We start from the raw sequence: 15,550 nt of genomic DNA on the forward strand, positions 1-15,550 counted from the left end.
AAAGAAGCATGCAAATGTGAGGCGAGATTCTCTAATTCTGAGGTTCGGACAGAAATCCAGATATTTATACTGTATGGAGCAATCTGAATCCAGGAATGGTGATTGCTCTCCCCTGGGGGGAAGGAGAGGGATTCCAACCACTGGCCTTCAACATCCCCCCCACTCAGCGGCAAACGCCATCCTGAGATCAGCAGGCACTTGGAGGATCTTTACTTACCTTCCATGGAAAGAATCATGACAAGTGCCCCAGTCCACATCCCTCCCCTTGTCCACTAAAAAACGCCCTTCGAAGGTCTCCCTGCATTCTAATTCTTCACAAACCTTTCTTCTGTTTAAAATATCCCATTCAATATTAATTCTCCAGAATAGAGCCTGCGACTCCATGAGAACTCAAAAAAAAAAAAAAAGTTTATAGCAAAAATATCAGCCGCTTTCAAAAAGTTCCACTTTTTCCAGAGGCTAGAAAATATTAATAAATCAACTGTAAGAAATATTTACAAATGTAAAATAGTAGTTTTTTAATAACATCAGCATAAGATTTACTTGAGAAATGTTTTAAAGCAGAAAACTGATCATCAAACACCTGCTTCATGTTTTCAGAAAATTTCAAATTATTCCACAATCACCATGGGGTTATATCTTAAAAAAAAAAAAAAAAAAAAAAATCCATGCTTTTAGTTCAACTAAAAGTCTATGTTTATTCACACTCTGGGGGTCTCAGTGGAGAAGCCCTCGTTGCGTGTGTATAAAGAACATAAGCAGTGTGTTCATTTTAGAACTCAGCTGTGCAAACTGGTCTTTCCCCACCTAAGCTGCTATGAATACACCACTAGAGGGGGGACATTTAAGCAATTCCCATGCTGTTAAAAAATTAAAAGCCTTCCTGCCGACTTGAAAAAAACTGTGGGCAGAATAGGAGAAGGAAGGAGGAAGGGTGGGAGGGAAAGTTAGCCTGAACATCCGTAACCTGATCAGCTGGCTGCTGGTAAACAAAGAACACCCTGGGCTTTATAACAATTGCCAGAAACTAAACAAGAAAGCAAACATCCAAACTTAACTGTGCCCTTAAATTTTTCCTCTCCCTTATCATTGAATGTGTTCCTTCTGAAACAAAGACCTTATCTCTTGCGTAAGTTCTTGCTTGCTGGTAGATGAACTCCAGTCCTGACCTGAGAGCTGTTCTTTCCAGGATATACTTGGGCCTCACCAGAGCATTCACTCTGGGGGCATATTCTGGCCCAGACCACCTGCCTCGCCTCCTACCTCCCCGTTTTCTGGGTATCATCCTAGGTAAAGCTTCTTACCTTAAGTTAAAGCCTTGGCCCTGTCCCTTTTCCTCATCAAAGACACAAGCACATGGAAGCACACCTGTCAGCATGTGGGTTTGCTCCACTCAGAGGAATCTGGGAGCCCTCAGGGAACAGTGGTAAGGACAGAGAAAGAAGGGGGAAGATGGGAGAACAGAGGGGTGAGGGAAAGGAGGGCAGCATGTAGGGAAAATCCCCATGGGTCCTACTCAGCCTTGTTCTCCAGAGAACTAAATGTCAACTTTCAGGAAGCAGGAGGTGCTGGGCCCATCCCCACGTTGGGTGCCTGGACAGATGGACACACAAGCAGATGGGAGGGAAGACTCAAAGAGAAACAGCAGGGCTACTACCATCTCCCCACGCCCACCCCGAGGAGAGGTGCACTTCATCACACAACAGTGACCCAATTCTATCCCCATTCAAAGCTTCATTCACAGATGGAGCCAGTCACCAACTTTAAACATTCAAACAGGCTGCATGGGGGACTAATGGGACCCAACTAGAACCTTCTTCTTGACAGGCGACTTCTCAAGGGGTCCAAAATCTCTTTACAAATCTGATGACTGCAGGGGACCCTCCTGCCCAGAACAATGCCTAGAGACAAACTGTGACACAATACTCTGCAGTTTCATGGACTCTCACACCTGAACCTAGCCCTCCACTCCCCAGTTCAAAGGTCTTCAGGGTAAAAATCTGTGCCTACACCTCTCTTCCCCTAACTTCTAATTCCAGCAGAAGCATACTCAGTCAGCCTATGGGGATTCGTCATCACCCCCAAACTTGGAGACCCCAAATTCCATATCCAGAGGGGTTCCAAGTTACAAACCCACCAGCATGCAGGGCTGGGGACAGCTAGGAGGGGAAGGGGCTTGAGAGTCAGCTAACAGCCACTTACACCCAGGGAGCCACAGAGGGCAAGGAAGACCACAGTACAGAAGGACGAAGAACCTCAAATCATGCCTGGAAAGACCTCTGAGTATGTGCCGTGATGTGTAAGTTTAGGAACAAAACAAAACAAAATGGCCAGGATTAGTAATCATGAAAGCTGTGTGGCTGGCACACTCGTCAGAAGGCAGTAGACTCATAAATTTCCGAGCAAGATGAGACACAAAAAAGACCCATGTCAGCGCTAGCGGGAAAGTGCCAATAAGCCCCTTCATATCCTGGTCTAATTAAACCTTTTTCACAAATGCCAGCAATCAATAAAAAACTATCTCTCCTTTAATTCAGGCTCCAGTTTTAATTACTAGCAATGCAGCACATGGGGATCCTGACAGCATCGGCTATGTTGGGATGAATTTCTTACCTAGTTGAAAAGAAAGGGATGATGGCAAAGCCTGATGTAAACTCTGGACTCCAGTGATGTGTCCAGGTAGACTTAAGAGGTGGTGACCGGTACAGAGTGCCGATAGGGTGGCTGGGGGTGGGGTGGGGAGGCTCTGAGCACTTGGGGGGTTGCAGGGGTGGGGGGAGAGGGGAGCAGTAAAGGCAGAGCAGAGGGCACATGTGACCTCTTTGTACTCTGCTCGATTTTGCTGTGAACTCAAAAAAAAATTAATAAAGCCTATTTAAACAAAGAAACAAAAATGAACAAAAAAGAAAAAGAAAAGGGAAAAAAAAAGGGATGGAAGAGGTCTTCCTACTTTCCCTGCACGCATGGAACACTGTTGCTGGGTTGCAGTTTTAGAAGACTCCCAGGATCAGGCCCAAGAGTACCGCTCCAGGAGTTTTTACAGGAAACGAGCAGAGGGCAGTCAGCAGAAAAGGTGATGCCTTATACTTGTTAGGACAAAAAGAGGTAAGCGTGGCAACATTTTAAAGGGTCTAAACCATTTAAAAACCACCACACAAAGCACATCCCTCCACGGATAAATTAGCCACAAGATGCATATGATAAAGGTAGAGAAATGCTACTTTTTGATGTTGCTTGCTTGCAAAGAAAATATAGTCTTTCTGTTTAAATGTTTTCACAAAACCGAGCAAAGTATCTATCCAAAGACTTCAAACTCTTGCTGTCTCTTGTGATATACTCTGTGTCAAAAAGAGTTAAAATAAGAAGTGAGATAAATTATTTTTTAATTTATCAAATGGGTTTCCACTACACATTATCTACATGTGTTCACAGGGAAGCTCTGAGTGGCCAGAATGATGCATTTTTATGCTAAAATCTGATACCTCTTGCACAACGCCATGGTGTAGAAAGGGCATCTGATGAATATTTTCTTTGGAGAGACTACATATCAACCAAAATCAAAGTTACAGGAAGAAAAATAACACCTCAGTGAAGCTGAAGATATGAAGAGACCTTAGCCCAATTTCCTGGAAAAAATGAGCTCCTGCAACGTCCTGAAAGGCAACCTGTATGAGCAGAGGACCTGTGAATCTCCACAGGGTCCACCTTCTCCATCTGTGTGGTTTTCTAACTCTAAGTCTGACTGTTACCCCCATCAACCTGGATCTTACCTCACTGCTAGAAGGCACACACACCATTCAGTGCAGGCTGCAGACTAAGGAACTCTGAGAATTCCTGTTATTTAGCAGCCTTCTCAAGAAAATATCACCCCCACACAAACACACAAATATTCAAGCAATGCCAAGGATCTGAGCTGGGAGATAAGATGGGCTGCTCCCCACTTCTCCCATCCCAGCAGCACCAACAGGAAGTGTGGGCCCCATCAGCTGGGATGCTGACTGTCTGGATGAAGCAGGATGAGGACAAGTATCAATTTCCATTCATGCTTACTATCCTGTGACAACTGGTTCTAACTAAAAGCCATGTATTTTTTAAATTTTGTGTGTGTGTGTGTGCTTTTTAGGTTGCACCCTAGGCAAATGTAAGTTCCCAGGCTAGGAGTGGAATCAGAGCTGCCGCTGCCAGCCACAGCCACAACTCGGGATCCGAGCCACATCTGCGACCTACACCACAGCTCACGGCAACACTGGATCCTTAACCCACAGAGCAAGGTGAGGGATCGAACCCGCGTCCTCATGGATACTACTTGGGCTTGTTATTGCTGAGCCACAAGGGGAACGTCCAAGAGCCATATATTTTAATACACTGAATTCCAGAATTTCTAAAAACATATCAAGATAAAATCCACCCCAAGATTGGTGCACTTGCAAACTGCTGAATATCGACAAAATTCTTTTTTCCTGAAGTATTCATAAAGCTTTTTCATTACATCTTTATTTTAAAACATCTTTTTGAGGGCAAAAAGGAACCTCACTTTTGGCCTCAGTTTTTCAGAATTTCATCAAGAGGTGGAAAATAATACAAGCCACGCCCAACCAGATAATTACAGTTATGCCTCCTACACTGACATACCCTTCCTTATTTCACAGTGGTAGCAGCCTTGACAAAAAAACTACTTCCAAACAAAAGCACAGCACAGAATTAGAGCCTACCTGGAAAAGAAAGAACAGAAAAATCCATGCTCAGAAAACATGTTTTCTCTGAAAATAATACTACTGAGATCATTCTTTCCCTAGAGCACTTCTTAAGATCTTTGTCACCTAAAGAATCCAATGCAGGAAGGTAAAAATAAATTATTTACAATGAATGATCCAGAGAACACAAAACAGATTTAGGTGGGAAGGGAGTTCCTGTTGGAAATGAATCCAACTAGGATCCATGAGGACTGGGGTTTGATTCCTGGCCTCCCTCATTAGGTTAAGAATCCAGAGTTGCTGTGAGCTGTGATGTTGGTCACAGATGAGGCTTGGATCCCACAGTGCTGTGGCTGTGGTGTAGGCTGGCAGGTGTAGCTCCAATTAGACTCCTAGCCTGGGAACTTCCATATGCTGCAGGAGCAGACCTAAAATGCAAAATTAAAAAAAAAAAAAAAAATTAGGTGAATGATGCCCACTGGCCCATACAAAATGCTTATGTGGGTTTCCAAAAGCTCAGAAGGCATTACTGGGAGGGTAAGGGTCAAGGGCACACATGGAGGGAGCCCTGGAATAAAGTGGCTACCAGATGAGCTAGAGGCTTTCTACAAAGAGAATTATAAATAGCTCACTCACTTAAATAACCTCCTCTTGAGTAACTTGAATTAGCAAAGTAACTGACTTAGTACATAACTGTAGGTACAAGATGATCATAACAAAACACCGTTAAGGTGGTGCAGTTCCTGATGCCTGCAGGAATAAATCAATGGTTTGCTTCCTACCACCCACAGTAACTACACCCATTCTGGCAGGGGTTAATATTGTGAACTTTTAAAAAAGAAGACTAAAAGGAATATAAAGGTCCTTGTAGACCGACAGAGAATAAAGTGATCAAGAAATGAGTTATTCAATCACCAACTCAACCACAACTTCTGCCGAAATTTGAAGATACATTAAGAATAACCCCCCCCCAAAAAAAACAGAGAGAGAGAGAGAAAACCACCACCGTCACCCACCTCTACAACTACAACCAAAACCAAAAGAATGACCCTTGAAGTATGGACTGTAATGATTAGTTTTTCTGTCAGTGGATAAAAGTTATTGTTAATCATTCATTAAATTGGAATTTTCAGAATATCTACTTCATCCTTATTTTGTTAAGATATAAATCCATTAGGTGAAAAACTGAAGGATAGTGGGGGTAGGAATCAGAAGAGAGAGAACTGAAGGGCGGGCTTGTACTCAGCAAAGTCAGTGGGAGGGGACAAGGACTTCCTTATGGACTCAATTCATCACTTGGGTAATGTTTATCAGTGTTGAATTTACTTAAACCTTAGAATGAATGAACTCGAGGAATGTTGGTGCAATGGAAAACCCTCCTGGATACTCTACTGACTGAAGAAGGATGATTACCTGCCTGGCCCTGTGAGTGCTCTGTGATCCAGCCTCACTCTTGTCCCCAGCCCTTCTCTCAAAGGCTATTTCCAGCCTGGCACTCAACACCTGACACCATTCTTCCTCCTGCCCTAGCTGGGTTCCCCAGCCCCACCTGCCATTGCACAGAACTGGAAGCCCTCTCCCATGTATGCTATTGGTGCACCCACTATGGGATGCTCATTCATCACTAGCACAACATTTGCCCGCCTGTCTTCTCCCTGCTGGACCATGAACTCAGGATAGTCCTTTAGAGCAGTTCCTGGTATACAGCTGACCCACAATATATGCTGGCTGAAGAGTGAGCTGTAAAATTAAGGGGGAAATTCCTTCAATGTCAGAGTATTGTAAAGAATCTGGCCACTCTAAATTAATGTAAGATTTGCCTGAATGATAAAAAGTTATCTAGCAATTATATAGTATTCTTTTTAAAGTCCTTTCACTTCTATTGGGCAGATGCATTCTCATTAAATCTCTAAATACAGAATGTTGTCATGATTGTTTGAGTTCAGAAGGAGAGAGAATACATTATCTCTGTATCTATCCCAGAATCAAGATTGAGATATTAAGTTCTGGGTTTATGCAATAATGAGCAAATCTTCTGGAAAAGACAAATGTGGTATATCCATCCAATGGAACATTATTCATCCATTAAAATTTAATGTAAAGCATGGTGATAACCAGAGATGATAACCCTGTATTACATATTTGCAAGTTGCTAAGAGAGTAAATCTTGAAAATTCTCATGATGAGAAAACAAATTTTGTAACTACATATAGGGGTGGATGTTAACCAAACTTATTGTGGTGATCATTTTATACTATATACAAATAATCAAGTTAATTTGTTGTACACTTGAAACTAATAGAATGTTATATGTAAATTATACCTCAATAAAAAAATGAACTAAACCACAGAAAAAGAGATTACAATAAAATTACAATTAAAACCCTTAAGATCACAGTATCAAAATTTTTAGAAATGGAAGTTCCCTTGTGGCGCAATGGGGTTGAGGAGCTGGTTACTGTCATTGCAGTGGCTCTGGTTACTGCTGTGGTGTAGGTTCAATCCCTGCCCAAACTTACACATGCCACAGGTGCAGCACAAAAAAAAATTTTTTGAGAAGGAGTGAAGGGGAGTTTCCACTGTGGAGCAGTGGGTTAAGAACCTGACTGTAGGTGCTCAGGTTGCTGCAGAGGTACGGGTTCAATCCCCAGCCCAGCACAGTGAGTTAAAGGATCTGGCATTGCCAATAGCTGCAGTGTAGATCACGTCTATGTCTCAGATTCAATCCCTGGCCTGGGAACTTCGATATGCTGCAGGTACAGCCATAAAAAATTAAATATTTTAAAAAAGAAAAGGGGAAGTTCCCTTCGTGGCGCAGTGGTTAACGAATCCGACTAGGAACCATGAGGTTGCGGGTTCGGTCCCTGCCCTTGCTCAGTGGGTTAACGATCCGGCGTTGCCGTGAGCTGTGGTGTAGGTTGCAGACGTGGCTTGGATCCCACGTTGCTGTGGCTCTGGTGTAGGCCGGTGGCTACAGCTCCGATTCAACCCCTAGCCTGGGAACCTCCATATGCCGCGGGAGCGGCCGAAGAAATAGCCAAAAAAAGACAAAAAAAAAAAAAAAATTAAATTAAAAAAAAGAAAAAAGAAAAAAAGAAAAGGAATGAAGGATTGTACAAGCTACAACGCAGATGAACCTTAAAAATATGATAAATAGACTTGTGGCTGCCAAGGGGGGAGGGGAGGGGAGAGAGTGGGGTGGTTGGGGAGCTTGGGGTTAATAGATACAAACTATTGCCTTTGGAATGGATTGGCAATGAGATCCTGCTGTGTGGCAACTGGGAACTATGTCTAGTCACTTACAATGGAGCATGATAATGTGAGAAAATAGAATGTGTACATGTATGTGTAACTGGGTCACCATGCTGTACAGCAGAAAAAAAATTATTTGGAGAAATAACTATTAAATAATAATAATAATAATAAAAGCTGAGACAATGATACAAAAAATATGATAAATGAAAGAAGAAACAGAAGCTCACACACTGTATGATTCCACTCAAATGAGACATCCAGAGCAGGTTAATACATAGAGATAGAAAGGAGATCGGTAGTTGTGAGGGGCTTGGAAGGGGGAGGAATGGGGAACAAGCTCAGTGGGTACAGAGCTTCCTGTTGGGGTGATGAAATGTTCTGGAACTAGACAGTTAGAGGTGGTGGTTGTACAACCTTGTGATGTACTAAATGTCCCTGATCTGTTTGCTTTTAAATAGCTAATTTTTATGCTATGTGAATTCTACCACAGTTAAAAAAAAAAAAAAAAAAAAAGCCTTTTTTTCTTCTTAAAAAGTAAATATCCCACCACATATATCAGAAAGGAAGTCTTAAAACAGACTCGCAATGGCTCTGAAAACACAGGGGCACCTCAGTGGAGCTGTGGATTCGAAGACAGTATAGGGAATTATCATTCAAAGAGTATCACTTTAAAAAGAAAAAACAAGAAGTTGGCTAAGCTGGTTTAGCATTCACTATTATTGTATTATATGTAAAAACTCTTCACAATATTTATAAAGTATCCCCTTTCTCTGTGCTGAAAGCCTGTATTTGTAACAAAATCTAATTTCTCTTAGTCACTAAGTCCCCAGCATCCTTCTGTATGTAACTCCTTTGCTGTAAACAATAGACCCACTGGGTTATTGCGGAGGTTGATGATTTTAGCAAATAATTTATTTTTACTTCCAAAGTCCTCTTTTTTTCCCTTCTCATGATAAAAGTAATGTCACTCACACACACACAAAAAAAAGAATAAGAAGAAAAAGAAAAAAAGGAGTCCCTGCTGTGACACAATGGGATTGGTGGCCTCTTGGGAGCACTGGGACACAGGTTCAATCCCTGGGCCTGGCACAGTGGGTCAAGGATCCCAGCACTGCAGCTTAGGTCACCACTGTGGCTCGGACCCAACCCCTGGCCTAGGAACTCCATATGCCACAAGGCAGCCAAAAAAAAAAGAAGAAGAAGAAGAAGAAAGAAAAGAAAGAAAAGAAAGAAAAGAAAGAAAGAAAGAAAGAAAGAAAGAAAGAAAGAAAGAAAGAAAGAAAGAAAGAAAGGAAGGAAGGAAGGAAGGAAGGAAGGAAGGAAGGAAGGAAGGAAGGAAGGAAAAACGGTAAGCTTGTTTGTGAATACTCCTCCCCATTATAAATTGTAACATTCTTGGTGACTTTTTCTGATTAATAAGGAGAAAAGTTATATCCTAGTTAAGACAGAAAAGCCCCATGTAATTAAAAGCTCTACAAAGCAATGAAAAGCTGATCCTATAGTGAAGAGATGTGGGCTGAAGGAAGGGTGTTAAATATGCAAACTGAGTATCTATTTATTGCTAATACAGCAGTGGCAAGAACAAATCTGATGCAATGCCAAGCGTTTCTCGTCAGCAACAATTCTCCAGAAGAACGAAAAAGCTGAAACATGCACGCCTACCTGGCACACAGCAAGAACCAAGCCTAGGGGACCTGTGAGGGGAAAAACACTTGAAAAACAAGACACTCTCACTAAAGGCCACTGGTGTTGATGGGGTCACACTGGTCAGGACTGCATCACAGCTGGAAGTGTCACAGTGTCACGTGATTCCCACATCTGCAAGTGTACCCCATGCTCCCTGCAGCACTGTTCACAACAATCAGGATATCAATATCAACTTAAATATCCATTGATAGGTGAACAGAAAGAGAAAATGTCAAATATCTGTATCACATATGCATGTGAGTGTGTGTACATACAATACAGTGGAATATTGCCCAGCCATAAAAAGAAGGAAACCCTGTCCTGCTGTTTGTGATAACACAGATGAGCCTGGCAGACATTGGGCTGAGTGAAATAAGACAGACAAAGACAACAATGGAAAAATCTCACTTACATACGGAATCTAAAAAAAACCCCATAGAACCAGATAGATCTGCCAAGGGTTACGGAGTAGGGGAAAGGAGGAGATGCTGGTCAAAAGGTACAAACCATGAGTTATAAGATGAATAAACTCTGAGGATCTAGAGCATGGTGACTACAGTTAATAACACTGTAATGTACAATACTTGAAGTTTGCTAAGATAGTAGAACTTGTGTTCTCATCAAAAAAAAAAAAGAAAAGAAAAGGAAAGGAAAGGAAAAAAACCCAAGCCAAAACAAAAGCTATGTGAGGTGGTAGATGTGTTAACTAACTTGGCTTTGGTAATCATTTCCCAATGTATACACATATTAAGTCATAACACTGTATACTCCTAAAAAAAAAAAAAAAAAAAACCTAATTGTTGTGATGGTTGCATAACTCAATATACTAAAAGCCATTGAACTGTACACTTTAAATGGGTGAACTGCATTGTATGTGAATAGTATCTCAGTAAAGCTGTTACCAAAACAACCACAACAAAAACCAAAACCTTGTATGTCATTTGCAAGCACATATGACCAATCAGCCTGGAAGCAACAGAACCAAGCAGGCCTTACATGGTCAGGTGGTCTGCAAGGGACTCTATAGTCCAGGCATTCAAAATGAATGCACAAAAGAGGTTAAAACCCCTTAGCCCAGTTTCAATAAGTATAGGCCAGAATTTAAGGTTACCACTTGGATGAGACCAAACCCAGGGATTACTAAGGGGCCTCTGCATCCTTCCCAGGGTGGGAGGACACTGTCCATGCACAGCGTCCACAAAGCCTCACAAACAGGGGAAAGGTAGGTGGGGGGCAGGGGAGGCCACCTGCTCCACACTAGGATGACAGTGACACAAAGCTTTGTTCTAAAAACACAAAACAGCAGTCTTAGCCATGTCAGAAGCACAGTGTCAACTGATGCTAAAAACAAACACGCAAACACACTATGGCCCTCAGGATGTTTGCTTGTTTTCAAAGATCATTTGTGGCCCCTAATTCACATCTGAAAGAGCAACACTGAAAATTAACACAACAGAATAGAAAAGGGTCTAAATACATTGAGAAAAATAAAATCAGAAAGGGACAAAAAGGAAAAGATTTCCCTAGCTAGAACATGTCAGATGAACCGTAGAAAATGTCAATATTAAATAAAAAGAGATGGTCAGAGCTGCCTTTATAGACATTACATTGGTTTTCATTTTCTCTCTTACGTCTATTTTTTTCTTTTAAATTTAATTTACATATTTGAAAGAACATGATCTCCATAACAGAAAAATTAACTTTTGGAATGTGTGCATCTTTGAAAGACGCATTTTTAAAAATTTAAAACCCTTTTGGAATAGGAGACACAATCAGAGGGTTCAACTTCAAAATGATATGAAAAGGTATACATTCAGAAGGTAACAACTTTCCTGAGTTTCTTGTATAACTTCAACATTTCTTTATGCAAAGGCAATGGTCACTGTACACATGCAGGAATTACCGTCATCCTTGGACTGCTAAGTGGCATCAGCACAAGAGGTAGGGACCCGGACACTGCAGTCTCTGTGTGGAAGTGCCAATGCCTCAGGCATGCTCCAAACAGGAAATGAATGCCAGGAAGGCAAGACTGGATGATAAAACAGGTGAAGAGTAAAAGGTTTGTGTAGTTAGGACCTAAGTTTCATCTGTGTCTCCCACTAGATGTGAGCTCCCTAAAAGCTGGAGCAAAGGTGAGTTCATTACTGTCTCCCACGCCTAGCATGGTGCCTGGCACTGAGAGGCGGCCGGTAAACATTACATTCATCAGTAGCATCCTAGAGGAATTAAGATTGAATGGAACCTGAAGGATTCTCACAGAAGGAAAGGCGTGGCTAGCAGGGGCAACAGCCCAGGCCCAGGGGTGAGACCAATGGACTATGGAAACAAGATTAGAGGGTCCACCTCAAACCTCAGCTGGAAAGGGCAAGTTCCCACAGGGCTGGAGGCTATCATGGCTCTGGCCAGTCTCAGACCAGCTATGAAGACAAATCAAGAGGGCCAGACCCCTGGCTGGGCCCCATTCTGTGAACTGTCATTTATCCGCCTACTCTGAATGTTCCACACCTTTCTCCCTCCCTTGTTCCTCTCTCCTTCCATGACTCTGTAGCTCCTTCCTTTCTCTTTCCCCATCTGCCTCTGCATTGTTTTCTTTCTCTCTCTCTGCCTCTGTCCCTGAAACTCACTTGGGACCCAGCAAGAGCTAGAAGGCTATGCAGTGACAGACAGCACTGATAACAGCATGTCTCTCCGAGAGTTCCAGCCATCAAAGCCAACGACACCCAGTAACAGATGTACAAAAAATCCGAGTGCTGGGATACACCCCTGCAGTCTTTCCTGCAGAAGAACACTCCAGAACTCAGAGCCAGGGCACCTTCAATGCAGAGCTGCAGAACCCCCACCATAGGGTGGGTCACCTGTCTGACGGTCACGTGGCATCTAGGCCCAGACTTTGCCAAGAGGATAACCATCCACACAGCTCTGTGCAAAATATGTCTCTAGTTCACTTCAATTTGGCACAAAGAGACGATTCAGAATCTCTGTGCCTTTAAAATGCTGAAATAAATTAGACATTGAGAAGCAAATGACAAGGTCTTACTGGACCAAAGGCAAGTTCATCACTATCCATAGGGAACTGTATTCAATACCCTGACATAAACCAAATAATTGAAAAGAATATAAAAAAGAATGTATCTATAATGGAATCACTTTGCTATATACTGCAGAAATGAACACAACACTGTAAATCAACTATACTTCAATAAAAAAAGAAATTTTTCAAAAAAAGAAAGCAAATGATACCCACAAAAAAGAGTTGAGCAAAGTTCCCCTCTCCTTTTCATCACTGAAGCATTCTTTGATCAGTTTGTATCAAATGATGGACAATCAAAAAAGAGAAGAAATATGACTTCTTATATAACACTCTCCAAACTGGGCAGTGCCTTAGAGTTCCCAAAACAGAAGTTCTATTTTGCCAAAAAAGAAGATATCCTAAAACCTCCTCCATGGCAACAGGGAGCTGGACTAGAAACACCCCATCATCTCAAGATGGTGGCAGGTTAGCCTCCTTCTCCTGACCGAGGGCGGCCCTGGCAGACACCCATCACAGAAGCCAGCACGCACCCATCTGCACTGATGTCCACTCAGCCCAGCTGGAGACGAACGGGGACCCCCTGGAAATGGTCAGTATTCAAGCCTCCCAGTAAATGATGGCCCTTGTATTACAGCTATCATTATAAAAATCTTAACACTTCAAGAGACCATTATGGGGCTATTAAAAAGATTTTGCATTCAGTTTTCAAGATGACTTAGGCAGAATGCCATGGCTGCAGTAATTACTTTATTTATCACTATGTAAACGGACCTTAATGCTTCATTAAAAAAGAGAAAAACGATGGTGCTCTCTTGCAGTAACCAAGCAAAAGTGGCAGCAGAGGCATTGGCCCTGTCTGCAAATACTGGTCAACCAAGATAAGAAGTTAAGTCTCAAAGTGCTTTGGGACAGGCAGATAAACTGTTTGAGGAATGAAAAGATACCAACATTAGGTAACTCTGCAAGTCCTCATGTGGTTGAAGCTCAGCTGGCCAGTGCAGACACCACATTTATCAGCAGATTACAGGCACTATAACTTTGAGACCTGATACACAGAGATATTTTCAACAGAGTATGTACCTAAGGATCTAAAAATGCCTTGCAACTATTCAGCTTTAGCTGACATGTGGCCCCAGATGCCCACAAAACTTGAAAATAAAAAAGTCTTTTTTTAAACTCAGTATGGAAGTGGTTGAGAAATCTTCTGACATACATGCATAGCAACAATTTCCAGGTTCTTACTTGTGTTGGTAATTTTGTAAGGACATGAAGCTATTTCTATTGCACCTCGCTGCAATAATCCATGTGTTCACCAAACAGACCGCACTGCGGGCCCTTCTCCTGTGATGCAAACCATGGAGGTACTTGGGCACTTACATCCTAAGATACTGGAAAACAGGAAAACACACTATTCTAAAGGTAAGACTCATTAAAAGAGAGCACACACGGTCTTAACCTAACGCTGCAGTCCTTTCTGGGACAGCCCAGTGCCACTTTATATAAATAGCCTGTGAATATAAGGCAAAAACACCTACTTTGAGATGCAGATGCAAACACTCCCCAACTTGGGTCAAGCTAGTTAGGTATTTTGCGTCAAGTTTTCCAGCTGTGAAGAGAGGAAATTCCACCTCTCTCTCTCTCTCTCTGTGTGTACATGTGTGTATGCTTCTAGGCAGATAATCGATGCTGTTGTTGATTACGCCATTGGTAGGATGTGTTATTCTCTGTACTAAGTGACGTGGGGGAGAAGGTGCTGGGGATAAGGATAAGAAATAGAGTTCTCCCCATAAGAGAAACACAGTGTTGTGTCTCCTTCGTTTAAGTTTCCCAATTTCATACAATTAAATTAATTGTATGCCCCATCAGTGTATCATCACTCTTACCGAGTTGCTTCCAAATGCAGGTATACACATCTTTTTTCTGCTTCTATCTCACAATACATAGAGCAAATAAATTTCTGCTCCAACACTTTTTCTGTGGGGAAGCTGATGGCCTGAGCAAACAGACTTGACCCGGCTTCCCTGCCAGTTCCCTTCCTGGAATAACAAGAACGACAACCTATAAAGTTCACAGGCAATGCCTGAGGTAAAGGGACCTCTAAGGGTGGAGGGAGCAACATCTGCAGAAGAGGAAACTGGCATGACTCTCCATGGTCCACTGTAGCTGAGGGTCCCTGTGAAGGGAAGAAGCCTTCGGATCCACATGAAACCCAAGGGAAGGAGGCTTCAATGGAAGGTGGCACTGTTCCCAAGCCTTGTGGCCAGGAGAGCCTGGGGACAGAGAACACAGCAGGAGGCTACTTGCTCCCTCACTTCCGTCATCTACCTCTTGCTAGTTCACCATTGCTGGAGTAATACAACCTGCAATCTACATTGGCTGCTGAGGGCAGCCAGAAGCAGGCGAAGAGACAAGAAGCCTGAGGGAGGGTGGTCAAGCTGAACTGCAATGGTGCATGCCAGAATAAAACTAATGAAGCAAAAGGGAAAACAACTATTTTTTTCTTTTTAGGACCACACTTGAGGCACATGCATGTTCCTAGACTAGGGGTCAAACCAGAGCTGTAGCTGCCAGCCCACGGCACAGCCACGGCAACACCAGATCTGGGACACATCTACGACCTAAGCTGCAGCTTCCAGCCACACAGGATCCTTAACCCATTGAGGGAAGCCAGGGATAAAACCCGCAGCCTCATGAACACTATGTTGGACTCTTAACCTGCTGAGCCACCATGCGAACTCCAAGCGGAGGAAAAATTTGATGAAAAGGTAATGAGAGCACGCATGGAGATACAGTTGTAGCTTTAAAACTTTCTGAGGAGTTCCCTGGTGGCCTAGCAATTAAGAATCCAGAGTTGTCACTGCTGTAGCTCATGCTCGATCCCTGG

The 15,550-nt window shown here is 42.6% G+C and overlaps 1 protein-coding gene across 9 annotated transcripts in view; it reads right to left on the minus strand.

Annotated features, from left to right (window-relative positions):
* Positions 1-15,550, minus strand: part of IGF1R (insulin like growth factor 1 receptor) — a 308,192-nt gene that overhangs the window by 190,339 nt on the left and 102,303 nt on the right.

The sequence above is a fragment of the Sus scrofa genome, chromosome 1, assembly GCF_054392235.1.
Source record: "Sus scrofa isolate SSC_HxYL_T2T_F1_AM1 chromosome 1, Sscrofa_HxYL_maternal_Yorkshire_Landrace_v2.0, whole genome shotgun sequence".
NCBI lineage: Eukaryota > Metazoa > Chordata > Mammalia > Artiodactyla > Suidae > Sus > Sus scrofa.